Here is a 5,696-nt window from a genome sequence, read left to right on the forward strand (position 1 = left end):
TCTTTCCCTTCCCTGAATCATAAAATCTGTATTACCTTCCTGTATTCACTGTGGGAAATATTAGAAACAATAGTAAAGTGAAAGCAATTAATCACAGACTGTCTGATAGTATTTGTTATTATTTTTACCTTTCTGAAAACATCCAGAAAATATGAAATAAACCTTGTAAATTATTACAAATCCTGAGAAGTGAGAAGGAATGTGTGACCCTATCTTTCCAAGAGGAAGCTCAGAGCTGTGGTATGGCTTAAATGCTCTTAAGAGTATGTGTAGAATAAATGAAACCAGAAGCCTCTTCTGTTTTCACTGGAAGTTGCTCACTGGATTATAGTTTGTGACATCAAATTGGAGAAAGAACAGTGCTTTAGGAATACTAATGCTGATGGTAGATTTTGTGGTAGAAGTGTTGATGATCCAGGTCCCGATTTTGATCAACAAACATTGGATCTTCAAATAGCTTTGCTATAACAGCAGACTTTCTGTTTACAGCTGTGAGCAGCTGTAATCTGAATTAAACAGTCCACGTAGAGGTGCAAAGCTCCTTTCCCAGTCATTAAGTCATGTCACCTTTCTACTGAAGATGAAGCACATCACCTGGGAGCACAGCTTAAGATGGATCCACCTGCCTGGATAGTAGCCCTATGGAAAGGGACCTGGGGATCTTGGTGGACAACAGGCTCAACATGAGTGCACAGTGTGATGCAGGGCAAAGAAACCAACAGGATGCTCTGCTGCATCAAGAAGGGCATCACCAGCAGAGATCATGAAGTCATCATCCTGCTCTGCTCGGCCCTTGTCAGACCACACCTGGAATATTGCCTTCAGTTTTGGTCCCCGTTCTAAAAAAAGGATGGGACAGGCTGGAGAAGGTCCAGAGAAGAGCCACAAGGATGATCAGAGGACTGGAGGACCTGTGTGGAGAACAGTCCCCTGTGAGGAGAGGCTGAGAAATCTGGGCTTCTTCAGTCTTGAGAAGAGAAGGTTATGGGGAGAACTTATTGCCAAATTCCAGTACTTAAAGGGGGGGCTACCAAGAAGATGGAGACTCCCTATTTACAAGGAGTCACATGGAAAAGACAAGGGGTAATGCGCACAAGTTGCTCCTGGGGAGATTCCGATTGGACACGAGGTAAATTTTTCCCCATGAGGAGAGGCAAACACTGGAATAGCCTCCTAAGGGAAGTGGTAGATTCCCCCACACTGCAGCTCGTTACATTATGGATTAATGTTAAGAAAGTCTGCAGTGAAACATGGCTTGTATGGCTGTATAAGACTGACTTAAGGTAACTTCTATTTCAGAATCATGATTTTCCTCATGTACTTACAGTAATACATACTCAGGATGGCTGAGCCATCTCATATCAACTGTAGTGCTACCTAGAAAGGTTGAACCAGATGATCCTTGAGGTTCCTTCCAACCTGGCATTCTGTGACTCTATGATTCTGGAAACTTCTGTGCATACAATGTCAGTGTTGGGTTCACTTTGAACATGTTAAGAAATGAAACACAGAGCAATTTGGATTTGTTTCACAGAAGAGGTTTGGAAGCTCTTGTTTTCTCTATCCTCACCAAGAAGAAATGTGTTTTCTTATGTTAAAATAATATTTTAATTGAAGCTCAGGAAGTTCTTGAAGCTTATTTTGGAAGAGTCTAAATTTCTCTCTGCGGCTATAATTTAAACATTGAGAAAATGAAAATTTCAGATGGTCTGTTTTCACTTGCCAGAATCAATGGAGGAAGTAATCAGAAGTTTATCAAGACTAGAAGTATTTTGGGGTAAAATAAGGGAAAGGACAGTGAGTATTCTTTATCAAAACTCTGTCTAAATTCAGTGTCTGAGACATGGTAAATTAAGTATAAACAAAGAAAATGTCTCTAACCCTAACAATGTGTGTTTACATATTTATCTATGTATAAAGAAGAGTGGGTTTACATGTTCAGCTTAAGTCTTTATGCTTAATCGGTAGCATTTTGAAACAGTATTTGTATAAAAAGGCAGCCTATAAGCATGGCAGTGTCTATCATGGGCAGACTACAGTACTATGGAATGAGGAACTGAAAGTAGTATAGGGTGGGGGGGGCTGGGTTTTTGAGGCTGTTGTTTGGTTGGGGTTTTTTAATCCAACATAGCAGATGAATCAGCCTGAAACCAAGCTGCAAAGTCTGGGAATTTTCTTTGATTTTTCTTCTTGATACCTATCTTGTACAGGGTGTAATAAAGCTGGATTGGCCCAGGCCAGTTTGTGTCAGTAGCATGACCTTGTGTTAAGTAGGAAAGTCATTGCCTTAATTCTTACTTGATCCATAACCCACCTGTTGTTCTTTCTCAGTTGAACTTTTTATCTTCTTGTGATAACTGATAAGTCCTCCCCCTCTGCTTGGCCCTGGTGAGACCTCACTTGTGAGTATTGTGTCAAGTTCTGGGCTCCCCAGTTCAAGAGGGACAGGGATCTACTAGAGAGAGTCCAATGGAGGCTACAAGGATTATTAAGAGACTGGAACACCTGCCTTATGAGGAAGGTTAAGCGACCCGGGCCTTTTCAGTCTGGAGAGGAGAAGACTGAGGGGGGATCTAATTAATGTCTATAAATACAGGAGGGCTGGTTGTCAAGAAGACAGGGACAGCCTCAACTTGAGGAAGAACTTCTTTACTGTGGGGGTTACAGAGCACTGGGACAGGCTCCGCAGAGGGGTTGTGAAGTCTCCTTCTCTGGAGACTTTCAAGACCTGTCTGGATGCCTTTCTGAGTGATGTGCCCTAGTTTGTTGGTTTTGTTTTGTTTTGTTTTGTTTGTTTTGACTTGATGATATTTGGAGGTCCCTTCCAACCCCTCACATTCTGTCATTCTGTGTCTGGGTATTGCTGCTGTTTCTAGTGGTCCATGCAGAGCTTTCTGTCTGCAAGTGTTTTTCAAAGGTTATAGGTGCAAAAAGATAGAATGCCTTTTCCAAGCCCACAAATAGTTTCAGATCTGCCCGTAGCCTTTAAACCATGCCTGGTGAGAGCATCACCCCTGGCAACATTCACACAGGTGGCTGGAGATACAGGGAGGACGCAAATTACTTTGATGACATATCTGGGAGAACAGAGTTAATTCTGACAGTGTCACAAATGTTCTTTTTCTCTGTAATAGGGGATGTGTTGGGAAGTGTTTACATTTCATAGAAATCCTGTTCAAATAACACAGTCAGTTGGGTTGATGCAGTATTTATTCAGATGCTAAACAGGTTACCCTTCCTTCCCCCCTAATCATCATCCAGGTGGGAGAGAGCTCCACTTAATACATTGCCTTGGAAACCACAACTCTCATTCACCTTCACAGTGATCCCTGGTCCACAGGGAGGCTCTGGTGACTCCCTTTCATTTTGATGGGAGCTTGGTGGTAGAATGATTAATGGACCAGAGCCTCGTTATGTCACTTCAGCTGTGAGAAATAACCTTATTGTCAGCTGAAGACTGAATATTAAGGGAGTAGTTTCATGCTGATCAATACTTCTCCTCTGGTGGTAAACACTGATTTACAGTACTGCCACCCCCACTCCCCCTCGTACTTGCTCTGTGCCACCATGAACCCATCCCCTCCCATCTGCCAGTGCAGCTGTTTGCATGGCTTCTCTCTGGGTGGGAGTGGAAGCCAAAGCTGGGCTCAGAAGCAGACAGAAATGCTGGTTTGACTTTTGCCGAGTTAGTTTTAAGCTGGGTGAGTTCCTTTATCACAGTCACAAAGCAGCCATATCTGCATTTGTGCTGACAGAGCTGAGGGGACAGTGTGTACTGGGATTGTCACCAAGAATTTGTCTTGTGAAACCACAGCCTGTGCCAGGAGGGAAGGGATTGCCAACGCAGAACTAGCACCTGGTGTAATGAGGCAACCATAAGGAGCCTTAGCATGAATGGAGACTAGACCCATAGATACCACAACAAGAACATGCCAACAAGGGACATGCTTCCAATGAGCAGTTTCTTTTTTTTTTTTTTTTTTTTTTTTTTTTTTTTTTTTTATCCAAAATTCTTGTGATAACTGATAAGTCCTCCCCCTCTGCTTGGCCCTGGTGAGACCTCACTTGTGAGTATTGTGTCAAGTTCTGGGCTCCCCAGTTCAAGAGGGACAGGGATCTACTAGAGAGAGTCCAATGGAGGCTACAAGGATTATTAAGAGACTGGAACACCTGCCTTATGAGGAAGGTTAAGCGACCCGGGCCTTTTCAGTCTGGAGAGGAGAAGACTGAGGGGGGATCTAATTAATGTCTATAAATACAGGAGGGCTGGTTGTCAAGAAGACAGGGACAGCCTCAACTTGAGGAAGAACTTCTTTACTGTGGGGGTTACAGAGCACTGGGACAGGCTCCGCAGAGGGGTTGTGAAGTCTCCTTCTCTGGAGACTTTCAAGACCTGTCTGGATGCCTTTCTGAGTGATGTGCCCTAGTTTGTTGGTTTTGTTTTGTTTTGTTTTGTTTGTTTTGACTTGATGATATTTGGAGGTCCCTTCCAACCCCTCACATTCTGTCATTCTGTGTCTGGGTATTGCTGCTGTTTCTAGTGGTCCATGCAGAGCTTTCTGTCTGCAAGTGTTTTTCAAAGGTTATAGGTGCAAAAAGATAGAATGCCTTTTCCAAGCCCACAAATAGTTTCAGATCTGCCCGTAGCCTTTAAACCATGCCTGGTGAGAGCATCACCCCTGGCAACATTCACACAGGTGGCTGGAGATACAGGGAGGACGCAAATTACTTTGATGACATATCTGGGAGAACAGAGTTAATTCTGACAGTGTCACAAATGTTCTTTTTCTCTGTAATAGGGGATGTGTTGGGAAGTGTTTACATTTCATAGAAATCCTGTTCAAATAACACAGTCAGTTGGGTTGATGCAGTATTTATTCAGATGCTAAACAGGTTACCCTTCCTTCCCCCCTAATCATCATCCAGGTGGGAGAGAGCTCCACTTAATACATTGCCTTGGAAACCACAACTCTCATTCACCTTCACAGTGATCCCTGGTCCACAGGGAGGCTCTGGTGACTCCCTTTCATTTTGATGGGAGCTTGGTGGTAGAATGATTAATGGACCAGAGCCTCGTTATGTCACTTCAGCTGTGAGAAATAACCTTATTGTCAGCTGAAGACTGAATATTAAGGGAGTAGTTTCATGCTGATCAATACTTCTCCTCTGGTGGTAAACACTGATTTACAGTACTGCCACCCCCACTCCCCCTCGTACTTGCTCTGTGCCACCATGAACCCATCCCCTCCCATCTGCCAGTGCAGCTGTTTGCATGGCTTCTCTCTGGGTGGGAGTGGAAGCCAAAGCTGGGCTCAGAAGCAGACAGAAATGCTGGTTTGACTTTTGCCGAGTTAGTTTTAAGCTGGGTGAGTTCCTTTATCACAGTCACAAAGCAGCCATATCTGCATTTGTGCTGACAGAGCTGAGGGGACAGTGTGTACTGGGATTGTCACCAAGAATTTGTCTTGTGAAACCACAGCCTGTGCCAGGAGGGAAGGGATTGCCAACGCAGAACTAGCACCTGGTGTAATGAGGCAACCATAAGGAGCCTTAGCATGAATGGAGACTAGACCCATAGATACCACAACAAGAACATGCCAACAAGGGACATGCTTCCAATGAGCAGTTTCTTTTTTTTTTTTTTTTTTTTTTTTTTTTTTTTTTTTTTAAACACAAAAAGGGTTAAAAAAAGGAAA

Source organism: Chaetura pelagica, unplaced genomic scaffold (assembly GCF_000747805.2).
Source record: "Chaetura pelagica isolate M959 unplaced genomic scaffold, ChaPel_1.0 scaffold340, whole genome shotgun sequence".
NCBI classification, from domain to species: Eukaryota; Metazoa; Chordata; class Aves; order Apodiformes; family Apodidae; genus Chaetura; species Chaetura pelagica.